This window comes from Phasianus colchicus, chromosome 1 (assembly GCF_987193195.1).
Source record: "Phasianus colchicus chromosome 1, bPhaCol1.hap1.1, whole genome shotgun sequence".
Lineage (NCBI taxonomy): Eukaryota > Metazoa > Chordata > Aves > Galliformes > Phasianidae > Phasianus > Phasianus colchicus.
The window spans coordinates 98589709-98602005 of NC_143436.1; the positions used below are offsets into that span (position 1 = coordinate 98589709).

A 12297-nucleotide genomic window follows, 5' to 3' on the forward strand; every position below is an offset into this window, starting at 1 on the left:
CTTGCGTAGTTTCTTGTGTTCCCTGATGCTTAATTTTAGAGTCAGTTCTGACCTTTTTTCCAATGATGTGAATCAGAATCTATTCCACTGAAATTGTGCAGGTTACAGTAGCACGAGCAGAGTAAGAGAGCTGGACGCAGCATAAGATTTCACATAATTACAATTGATTACCTTCAAGATCTGATTTCTTGGTGCTTCATGAACTGTGATAACTAAAATGTCCCTTAGCCTGCCAATTTCCAGAGGGAGCTGGTGAAGAAAATCTGTACCAACAAAAGCATTCACCTCAGGGGCGTGATACATTTGTTACAAAGGAAATGAGATCCAAATACGTAAAGGGAAGGGATATTATGAGTCATGTTTTTGTTGGAGGTCTGCACAAATACAAGTTTTCTTAACAGCCTGCTGTGGCCATTCTGTGCCCTACAGAGTCCTGCTGTGGATTACGATCAAATAGGTAATGTACCCTTTTCCACTCTTGCATTTTCATAACCCCATTCTTGCTTTTTCTTTCTGTACCCCATTATTCCACCAAAATTTGGAGAGAAGAAAGCACTTTGCATGAAAAACAAAAACAAAAAAAAAACACAGAACAAAAAACTGTTTTTTCACTCAGTGCAACCTTTTTGCTCTTCATCGTTTTCACTTCCATATTTCTTCTTTCCCAAGAGCTTAAAACAGTCTGGAGCCAGATCCAGAGATGCTGCAGAGTACTACAGCACCATGTGTTTTGCTACTGAAGATTGCCAGAGCCTTAACAATTTAATCAGGCATAAGCCATAAATGTAATTTATTTCATAATTATGGTTTCAAAGCAGGTCTTAGGATAGTAGCATAAGTTAAAAGTTACAGTGTTGTATTTCTATTTTGAGTAGAGTGGAGATTTTTTGGTGTCTGCAGTCCTCATGTCTGATTTCAGAGAACCATACATTAAACCACCAATGCAGTCCAGACAGGATTCTTCAGGCCAGACTGTGCCACGGGAGGTATCCATCTAGCCCACACCTTTCCTTCGGAGAAGACAGGAAAGCTCAATTTGGTGAGCACGGACTGCTTCAGCAGCTGTGTGTCTGTCCTGGTGCTAGGCACGGCCTGATGGTTTGGGCTCAAGCCATTGCCATGGCAGGGTGTGAGGATCGAAGTGGAAGGCAGGTTTCCTGAGTTTGTCAGCTGCTTGGCACAAAGGCTTAATCTGCTGCCAAGGATGTAGTGATGCATCACAAAACTGGGGCCTAGTTGCAGCTGTGTAGTGTGTGAGTGTATACCTCTGTAAGGTGTATCTGTACAGAAATGCTTGTGTTGTATGTCTGAAATAACTACAACTCACTCCATTACTGGAATACTGGAATGCTGGAAACCACTTCTCAGATCCCCAGCCAATGTCAGTCTGTACACCTCTGCATGCAGTCAGATACCAACTACATTTCTGGCCTCAAATAATGGTAAGTGGGAAACTTTACCTAATGATTTCTCTCTTAGAAAGAGTTTATGCAATTCAGTTTTATGCTGTTCCGTAAGAAATTATTTGGATTATTTTGTGATTTTGTTCAGTTACAATTAGCTGCATCTAGAGACTCTGTGTTACGGATTTGTCACTGAGTTGTCACCTATACTGGATTCTCAGTACATTATGGTATTTTAGTAAACACTGTAATGAAATATGCAACAGCTTGGCCTTAGGACTGTAGCTTTTGTTAGTATTGATATATGCTTGATTTGATCCTTGGCACTCGTATACAGTAAAACTAGGTCATCTTCATCTTGCTACTTTACTTAAAACATTATTTAGCAATTGGCAATCCAACAGAAGAAAGTAGTTTTTAGAGATTTTGGTTATGCTCTGTTTCCAAACTAATACCTAAAGAGAGCAAATAGAAAAGTCCTTAGTATTTGTGTGCTGAATTAACGTAATGGATGTTCACTTTCAGTGTGTTCTCTGAAATCCCATCTGAGTTACTATTGAATACAACTTTATTCAAAATAATCATTAAGATATTCTGAAAGATATTCTGAAAGATTCTGGAAAAAAAACAGGAAGTGCCTTGCTTTAAATGTTTCAGCTTTAAATATCAGTTTATTTTCCAAAGATTACTTATTTTTAATAACACTTTATTGTTATTATTATTATTATTATTATTATTATTATTATTATTATTATTATTATTATTATTATTATCATAATACAAACATACAGTGTTGGAATCTGATTTGGAAAAAATGTTATAGAAGTAGGTTAGCCATTGCTGAACACGAAATCTAAACAATATAGATTGTTTTAACTCCTGAAAATACATTTGAACTGCCCACCATCTTACATCCTTTGATCCAGAACCAATGAATCATTAAAATACCATTTTACTTTATGGCATTTTTACTTAAAATGTTGCATGTACCATTTTCTTCATTATTATTCCATCATGGATTAAATTCCTGCATAACAAATAAATAGAAAAATAAGAATGAAGAAAGAAAGAACTTCTTTGTAAAAAGTGTAGGATCCAGCCAAAATAGCATCTGTCCTGACATGTTTTTCTCAAAATCCCATTTCCAACATCTGTATTCACAGCTACTAAAAGATTGTCTTAGTGTCAGCAGCAGAACAATGTAATAAAAATTAGAACTGCTATATTGCTTAGGTGAACCTTTCAAATTAATTGAAGTAGCTACTTATATGTGGAGAAAACATTTTGAACCTTGTTTTGTTATGTTAGAGGGAGATGGAAATTCTTTGCACATGAAAATCCTATTGCTTATGTATAAAAGAAGTGTAATTTGTTTAATGTGTGCACATAAAGATACTGATATCTGAAAATGCAGACGTGTGTGTATACAGTTTTGTATTTGGTGAGCTTAATGATTAGGAACTAAGAGTCTGTTCCAAACATTCAGCTGAAAGGCAAACGTGTTCACAGATGTCTGAAGTTCACAAATAAAACTTCACATGCCTGGATGTCATCCTTGCTGGGGAAATTCTTCAACATCTTCGTTTTTTAATGAACTGAAAATTTCAGAAAATCAAATCCAAGTTTGGTGGATTTTTTTTTTTTTTTCATTTATTTTCATTGTACACAATGATTTGTCCATTGCAAATAAGTATGTTCCTCACAAAAGCCAGTGGACTATTATGTTGTGCATGATAGTCCAAAGATTTGAAAATTAGTAACACCGTTTCTTAAAATACAGCTCCCTATCCTTTTTAATCCACTGAATAGTGGATCTCAGAAGTAAAGATTTGAGACACGATTTCAAGGAGGATCCCTTTATATAGCAGTGAGGATGGGAAAAAAAATTCCATTCTATACAGAAAGGAAAATGAATTGGTGAAACTGGAATCCTGTTGCTATTAAAGCCCTAAAGCAGGAAGGCAGACTGGAGAGGAAGGAACAAAGGGATGAAAAGAAAAAGGAGCTCAAAGAGCTGAGGAATCCAAGACTCACGAAGTTAATGGCAAAATTCCTGTTTAATCAAAGTGACTTGGAAAGGAATTACCTCCTTACATACTGGTGAACACTAGCGACCACAGTGCAGTGAGTACTGGAAGAAGAGTCAAATCCTTGCTGCATGCTTGTTTTCTTCTTCTCACTAAATATACACCAAGTGGGCTCATTTTCAGCTGCTGGAGAAGGCAAGTGGAGTTTTAATTCACTGTGGTATCCAGCATTCTTGTCACATGAGATGATGAGGGTGGAACCTACTAATTTCTCATCTCTTTATCTGGCATAAAGTGGAGCCAATTGCTTTTCAGACTTTTTTTGGAGCGTGACAATCAAAGCCATGATGATTAAAAAAAAAAAAAAAAAAAAGTGTTTATTGATTTTTTTTCTGGCTTGAGGTATTTTTAGTAAGAGCAAGATCAGGAAATGTAGAATAAAAGTGTTTAGTATTGACTTTTATTCTGTGGCTTCACACCAGTATTAAAGCACAGGTGTGGTTCAGAGTCAGCAGCAAGGGATGAGAGCAAAGAAGCCCTTATGGACTTCAATGCATAAACGGACAAAAATGAAATAAAGAAAGGTAAGAAATAAACCTCTTTCAGCAAATGTAACTAACAAGGTGTTTCTAAAGTAATTGTACAGCATAAAAAACAATGGCCAAGAATTTTATATCTGTTGTTAATTGACACAAAGATGAATCAAAGATTTCATTATATTCCTGAACCACATGTTTGCAAAAGAAATTGTAGTCTACTGAGCTGAGTACAGATCAATGCAGAGATTCTCATGCTGACTGAATGCCTGAAAATGTGGAGCTCAGAACTGGCTCCTGTCACACTCAGCAGCAAGCCTTTACCTCACTGAACACTCACCTTTCTAATACAAATCAAAATTGAAATGAAACATTGGTTTCCGTAGTCCTCATTGAGAGATATTACAAAGCATTATAGCATTTTATGGTATAGATAATTTTAAAATTCAAAAACCATCAAAATGCTGAAGTCTTGGGTATAGGTACCTGAAAGTAGTGTATGGATAATGTAACAATGCAAGGTGATAATCAAGTCCAGTTATATAGAAAATAAGCTACTTAGACAGATGCAAACAATGCCAGTGCCAAATGGCTTTGCAGAGGTGCATCTGTTGTCTGTTCCTTGAGCTAATCACTGTCACAGGATCCATCTGAGACAGACATAGATAGTAAGTATTACATCCCTGCTACTGTAAGTTGAATGCTTCAGGACTTCATCAGAACCATTGCAAGCATTCTGTGTGCCATAGCTAAAGGAAGACCTACAAAATATACGTTAATTTGCCCATTGGACTACTGTTTTCTGCCCTTCTGTACATTATGACATTGTTTGGACTTGCATTTTTCCTACAAAAGGAAAAAGCATACAAAATGAAGACTGACTGTCTAGTTGGCACAGTCTTTCTGTTCAATGAGTACTTCCATGTCTTGCTTGGTGAACACTTTGCAAATATTTTATTCAGACAGAATTTTTATTTGCCCATTAAAGCCACGTGCACTACTGTCATACCAAAAACATACCTTTTTTGGGAACCTAATCCTTGAAAGCTTGCTTTGGTTGGTTATTACAGAGGCAGGCAGGAAGTCCAGATCCCACACTACTAACACTCTGTACTGCTTGTGTCTTTAGGTAGGGCAGTAACACCATGTTGGATATAAGGTGGAAGAGCTGAACAAGTTGTAGGTTACAGAATATTAGTGTCAGACCATGAAAGAAATCAGGATGGCCAGCCTGGTGAACAACCCAAACTTTTGGTCCTTTGAGAGCAAGTAAGCATTGTGCTCCTACTTTATTGCATATGGAAACTTTAGTGAAACAAGTGGCAACTGATAATTTCTATGGAGACAGCCATTTTTGGCTATCATCGTAACCATCAAAAAAAAAATGTAAATGGGAAATTTCAACTACAACATTTTTTGCCTGACTACGTGTTTGATAACACTGAACAACAAAATAAAAAGCAGGATGTTTCAAGTCAAATTTTCACCTCTAACAAACCATCTTTGAAAGAACCTTCCCATGAAAATAACAAACTAGCTTAAATGTGTTTCCTGCAGTAGAAGGGTGCTACAGGCACTTAACTTTTGTAGCAGATATGCTTCAGAGCAGTCTGGATCTCTGTGTCAATTAGAATTAATATATAGTGGGATAAATTTGATGTCTGTCAAGCACTCTGAGTATGAACATTTCTGTATAAGCCATAAGTAGTAGAGCACTTCTGTCAGTTTTACTTTAGGATCGTAGTCAAGATGGTTTCTCAATAGCTTTTGGAGATCTTTTATTTAGTTAGTTAACCAACCCATTGATGTGTTATAAATCTATTAGAAAAGAAAAAAGCAAGAATAAATTCACTTTTTGTTTTCTCTTTTCTTTTTTTTTTTTTTCTCTCTCTTTTTTTTTTTTTTTTTTTTTTTTTTTTTAGTTCCTTGCTTACTGCTTGTAGGCTTGCTTTCTTGGAAGCATTTGCACTGTCACTATATTTTGACATTATGCCCACAGTGTGGAAATGCAGATTCCAAATGCCAGGAAAACATATACATACTGATTTCAGTTCCTTTATGTTTGTCATTCAGGACAAACTGCAGAGAATGCTAGTCTAGATAACGTTTGGAATCTTTTATTACCATCAGTGGCATATTTACAAAGTTTGTAGCAAAGTGAATGATTTAATAAATTCATCAAGTTTTAAATTAATTCAAACATTGCTACTAATTTGAAGAAAGCATCAAATGACAACTGCAGGGAAAAAGTTAATGATACATTCCTTAAATACTTGCTGGTTGCAAAACTTTAACAATTAGAAGTTTTTCAGTGGTTGTGATTATTGCCATCAAATTGATTTTCTATCAGAGAAGGATGGTGTGTTAAAGAAATTCCCAGAGAAGCTGAGATGCTTAAAAATTTCAGCCTTGAGATCAGCTGGATTGTAGCTTCTCAAAATGCAAGAGAAAAAATTGCAGTGGAAGCATAAAAATATGATTTTTGTTACAGGATAAATAGCATACAAAACAGCGTTTGTGTTGTTAAGCAATCTGAGAGCCCAGGACTTTGAGGCAAAGAATGTAATGACAATAGCAACAAAACTAAACAATGAAGTGTTAACTATGATCAGTCACTCCAGCATGTCTATTCACACCCCCAGCATTAGGTGTCTTTGCTGCTTGTTTACCTGTCTGGTCACAGTGGCAAGTTGGGGTATCAGAGTTTGTACTTTCTTACTGCACCTCAATGGTCTGAGCTTAGTCCCTGTGTTTCAGAGCAGCACGCGTGGCTGCCCTATCTGTGTGCATTGCACATAGCAGTGCAGCACATCATCAGATGATAAATGTCAAAGGTACGGCCTGCTTCCTTAGGTGTGATAATGTCAATCATTTTATGTCATATTCAGTTAGGACTCATTACCATGCTATATTAAATTATCATTTTGAATGTATAACCTACTTGTTCAGAAATAATGACTTCAAAACATGTAAGTGCCTTGTTTCTGTTGATGAAAAGAGTAATGCTTTAGAGAATATAGATTGCTTTTTCATAATAACACCATACTGGTATCCAGCAGATCTGTGTTGGATTCCTTGGGCAATTAAGTGCTTTTGTTTGGCATTGGCTTTGAATACTACTTACTAGTTTAAAAGTTGTCTCCTCTGGACAGGAACCATCTTCTACTGCGCATATATGTGCATAGTGGTGGAAGGTGGTTGAATCCAGAATTGCTGCTACAATGTAAATAATAAAATACAATTAGTATTAAAGTGCAAGACTTAATGATATTCTGAGACCATCAGTAGAGCCCCCAAAGGATTCAATTTGGAACAATTTTATTTAATATTTTTATTAGAGTCCTTGGCACAGAGGCAGGAGTCCAATAATGAAATGCACTGATCACAAAAGTTGTGAGCAATTGTCAGTGTGCAGGAGAAATGGGTCACCTTGAGAACTGGAACAATAGCAATAGAATGAAATTGAAGTAGTTCAGTATGCAAGGTCACGCATTTAGGAATTAATAAGAATGCCTGTTATATGCTGGAAATTCATCAGCTGAAAACAACTGTGAGGAAGAAAAATGCCTGAATAAATTTGTTGACCTGAGGAAATTTCAAAAGCTTCCAGAGAGTTGTTACCTGCAAAAACAAAACAAATGAGAACCTAAGATCTTTCATAAAATGTATTTCCAGTAGAAAGGAAAATATTATGTAAATTGGAGAACTGTGTCAAAGAGAGATTTGCATTCATGTAATAGTGAATCTTTTTAAGAGGATGTATGATAGTTGTGGAAAAAAAGCCTGCTTATTGTTCTTATGCGTGACAAATAATTTATATTTCTCAGTAAAATTGTCTAAAATTCCAGTGAAATCCCACTCCTTTTGACAGCTGGACTTATCAAGAAACTCATGAAAGCATAAGATGCATCTTTTCCACTGACTGTGATTTCTGAAAGTGCTTCTGAAACAGGCTGTAGTGATTGTACTCAATCTATCACTTTCGGAGCAAAGTGTTAAGTTCAATACTTAAGTCAGGATTTTCCATCCAAATCTCAATCTAAAGAAAGGAAAAGTGAACAATCTTCATAATGGTTTTGGAGAAATAGCAAGTGAAGCAGAGTTGGAGATAACCTGTGGTGTTATCAAGTGGTTGTTAACAAGTGGTGAACTTGGTTTAACTATTCAGGTGGTTAAATGGATAGATGGAAAATAATGAACTTCATTCTCATAACCACTTATTTTCTGCAGATGGATCCAAAGTGTAGTGTTTCACCTTAACTTGAATCTGAGCTAGATGTGTCTTAATCTATGGGGAAAGATAACAGCCAAAACCATCTGGATGAATGAGAAAGGTCAGAAAAAAAAAAGTAAGGAAGTGGAAATGAGTTTATGTGGAGAAGGGAAAAGATAAGCTCTCCAAAAGTAAACCTGAAGTAAACACACAGCAGCATGATCCATAAACCAAAAGAAGACACCTTTATATACGATTACTCTATATGATTATGGAAGTTACCAGGAGACTGGAGAAAATAAAATACTCCATAATCAGCATGTCAAAAGTTACCTTCTACAGGAGCAGTATCAGCACGGTACCGGAGAAGAAGTTTGAGTTACCAGAGAGAGGCTCTGGTGAGCCTGATGATAGTTCTTCAATGCCACATTAACAATGAGCAGGTCTCTGTCTTACAGGCATCAATACAAACCTGGGAGCAAAAACCAAGTTTCCCCACATGTTAGTTTAATGCAGTTAATAAAAGCAACTCAAATCATCTTGTGATTTTGTTAGTCTAGTGCTTTGATTTATTTTAAAGGGCATTATGTATTGCTCTTATTGCCTTTCTGTCTGCATACATAAGTGATGCTGCTTCTGAGAGCAAATTTTTTTCACCCATTGTGCTGTGAAAATGAAATAGTTCTCAAATACGCTTAAATTAAATATGCTTAAATTATTTAGAAGCCTAGGATTTAGGCCTGGAATACATTTTATTATACTCAAATATTTGCTGCCTCTTCACATGATCGTTATGCAGTTTTTGGCATCTCAGTGTAATTAAAGATAACCTCTTCCCCAAATATTTCATTATAACAATGTTGCTGCTTGCATAGATGATTCCTACACAGAAAGGGGAAAGAGATTTATAATGGTTTATAATGCTTTCATTGATATTCAAGTATTTTACAGTGACACAATACTTAAATGCTAGTACAGTTGTAATGACAGTGGAGTTAATAGAGCAGTAAATCAACCACTTTATACTGAATATCAGTTCTGAGGCAAAAAATAAGTGTAGTTTGCTTTTAAGTGTTTTTGAAATTCATATCCACTACCAAATATCTTCTGTATTTTCTTGACAGTTGCAAACTCTTGGTTTTTGCCAGGAATGTTACACACAAGAGAATGAAAGCTGTGGAGTGTTTATGATAGAGTCTACCTATGGATACGTTCCCTATGAATACACCCCTCCCAGTAAGCATTATTCCTCTGCACCCACCTCCTGAAATTGCCTTTTGTATCCACATTAGATCACTGAAAGGGAACTACATCCCAAAGGCTCTGGAGCAGATCTCTGGAGAAAGCATTTCTCCTGGCAAGTCTTGTCTCTCAGCACCCTGGGCAGATTGCCTGGTTCGACAGTCTGGCCTTCAACTATAACCTCTAGGTTTTTATTATCATTATTGTCATATCTGCTCTTCTGTCATTAAGAGACTCTCCAGTTTCACTTTATTCAGCTGGGAGCTTTAAACCCTCTGGCCCATAATTTCCTTTTCTTTTTTTGGCATTTCTTCTTCTCAGTCCTTTCATGAAACTCATCTGCTGAGTGACATGCCCTCCGTAAAACATAAGCCATAATTACTCTAGGATTGCTCATACTTGGCATAAATAGTATACTTGCAAGTATGTAGCTTATAGCAACACAAGTCACTTTTAATTAAATTGCAAAGCTACATCTTATGGTGTTCTTCAGGAGAAAGAAAAAAGTGAGCGAGAAGGCAAACTTGTCTCAAAGAATTTTTCATTCCAGCTGCTGTGTTTAAGCAACAGCCTTTCCTGAACTGTGAATATAGATGTGCGGAGAACAGATACCTTTCATTTCTCATATATCTTTTGTATGGAGGACATATACCTTTTAACAGGATGACAGCTCAGATCTAGGTGTATACACTGATGAATATATTGCAAGATGATTACATCTCTATTCTCCTTATTTTTAAGATGTTTACAGTGCTAAAATACAAGCATTATTGTTATCGCTAAGATAACTTTTTCCTTGAGCATCTCAAGTGGTTCCTTTAAAGAATACCCGATTTTAATTTTTTTTTAAAGCATGGACATTCATATTGCCATCATACTTAAAGTTATTAGAATAGTATAAATTGCTACTCTAAAAAAGACAACAGAACAAGCTAAAGTTTTACAGATGTTTGTTGCTTATTTTGAAAAGGCAGAAATGGACCATTAGAATTTCTCATTTTTATGAATTCTGTCACTACTTGCTAAAATAGTGAATTGAAACATTATTTACTTGAAAGGTTTCAAAATTCTTGGCACTACTTTATTTTTTTATTTTTATTTTTTTTTTTAAGCTATAATTCTTAGTTCTGATAGAGAATAAAACCATCTCAAAAAGAATTCTATTTTTCTGTCTAGTTGTGGATATATTTAGACAGTGAGGCTTGAAAATGCTGGCTTAGGAAAGTCTACAATTTCAGCCAAACCCTTCTGGCTTTATACAAATGCAAATATGATGAAAATCTCAGCCTTGGTTAGAGGCCTTGCAGCAGAGTTTTCATTCAAAATCCTGATCTGTTTTGCTTCCAAACTCTAATGATGTGAATGCTACTCAGATCAATATTGCCATCTTTCAAGCTGCACTTCAAACTGAACTGAACCATAATCTCAAGACAGTTTTAACAAGTTTGTGGGAGATTGATACTTACTGGTCTCTCTGAAAGTAATGCCTCTATTTATTTCCATGGAAACTACAACAGATAAAGAGTACAATAACACTATTTGATGGAGCAAATTTTCAGCTAGAAAACACTATTTATCACTATAGCCACTACCATTAGCTATGCATTTTCACCAGCTATGAACATGAGCATGCATACAGCGCTAGCCAGAATATGCATGGCCATCTGGAACATGACTTGTCATTAATGTCAGTCACCACTGCTGAAGTGCATCACCCACTGCCTCACTGTGTTCACATCCACTGTTTGGTCTCCTTGAACATTTAGCGATGGTGAATGTCAGTGGGTACCATTTTTTCTGGGTGGAGGAATTCAATGACAGATCTATGCTTCATCTGCATTACAATGTCAGACACCATTTTGTCATGTTGCTGCTCTGCTGCCCTCTGTCACATGACAACAAAACGTAATGAGATACTGGTAGGAAGGTTCAACCTCAACATCTACCTCTGGCTTCATGGGCCAGCATGATAAAAGACACTACTTTTGGAGCAGCCTTTATATTTAAAAAAATACTGTGGCAGGAAGCTCTTATAGTCTTTATAGCTAAAGTTCAAATTTTAACATAATCCAATCCTACTCCTAGAAATTCTTGAGTATGTGTTTGTAAGAAGTTCACGTGAACTTGCCAATTATAAGTTTTTATCTAGTATACGTGGTCTTTTGTGATGTAAATGATAATTTTTAGAATATTTTTCACTGCTTAGAATGTATTTATATTATTAGCTAGAAAATGAGATTCTAATGTTTCTAAATTTGAATCCCATTCATAAATAACATGGACAAATTCTTACTGTCCCATCAAATTCTGTGAGAGTAGTTCATGAGCAGGTCATCTAAGGTATGCATATGTATAATCAATGAATACAGAGATGTTATAATTATGAAATAAACCAAAGAGTTTGGTTAAGCAGGTTATAATAACGAAAAGAAAATAGAGAGAATGCTTACCCATGTCCTGGGCTCACTACAAAACTCCAGAGGAGGGATCTCCAGAGGAGATCCTTTCCCCCTGGTAGTCAGCTCTTAAATGGGTCTAGGAGAGGTGGAGCCAGGCTCCACCCCTTCCTGCAGCACAGGGAATTGCCTTCACCTGTGCTCCCATGGCTGACTCATCGCTCGCCTCAGGTGATCAATCAGGGGTTCAGGCCATGATTCAGCAGTTCCCATACAGCGTAATACAAAGTACTCAGGGCAGTGTGAACACTATGGTATTTTAAGCACAAATTTATCCTTATTTATCACTGAATGTGACCAAACCATTCATAATATTTCCCACTTCTGTTCCAAAAGTCATTGGCTTCAATTCTGTAAATCCTTTAAATGCATATAAATCTGGTACTTGTAAACCTATAAAATGTTATCCTTATCAGTTCA

The 12297-nt window shown here is 36.2% G+C and overlaps 1 long non-coding RNA gene across 1 annotated transcript; it reads right to left on the reverse strand.

The window, feature by feature from the left end:
* Positions 1–7313: 7313 nt before the first annotated feature.
* On the reverse strand, positions 7314–10930 carry LOC149919897 (uncharacterized). The gene is made up of 3 exons (XR_016463745.1): positions 10888–10930; positions 8513–8651; positions 7314–7587 (listed from the first exon to the last, which is right to left on the reverse strand). It is a non-coding gene; the product is annotated as an uncharacterized LOC149919897 (long non-coding RNA).
* Between the last annotated feature and the right edge of the window lie 1367 nt (positions 10931–12297).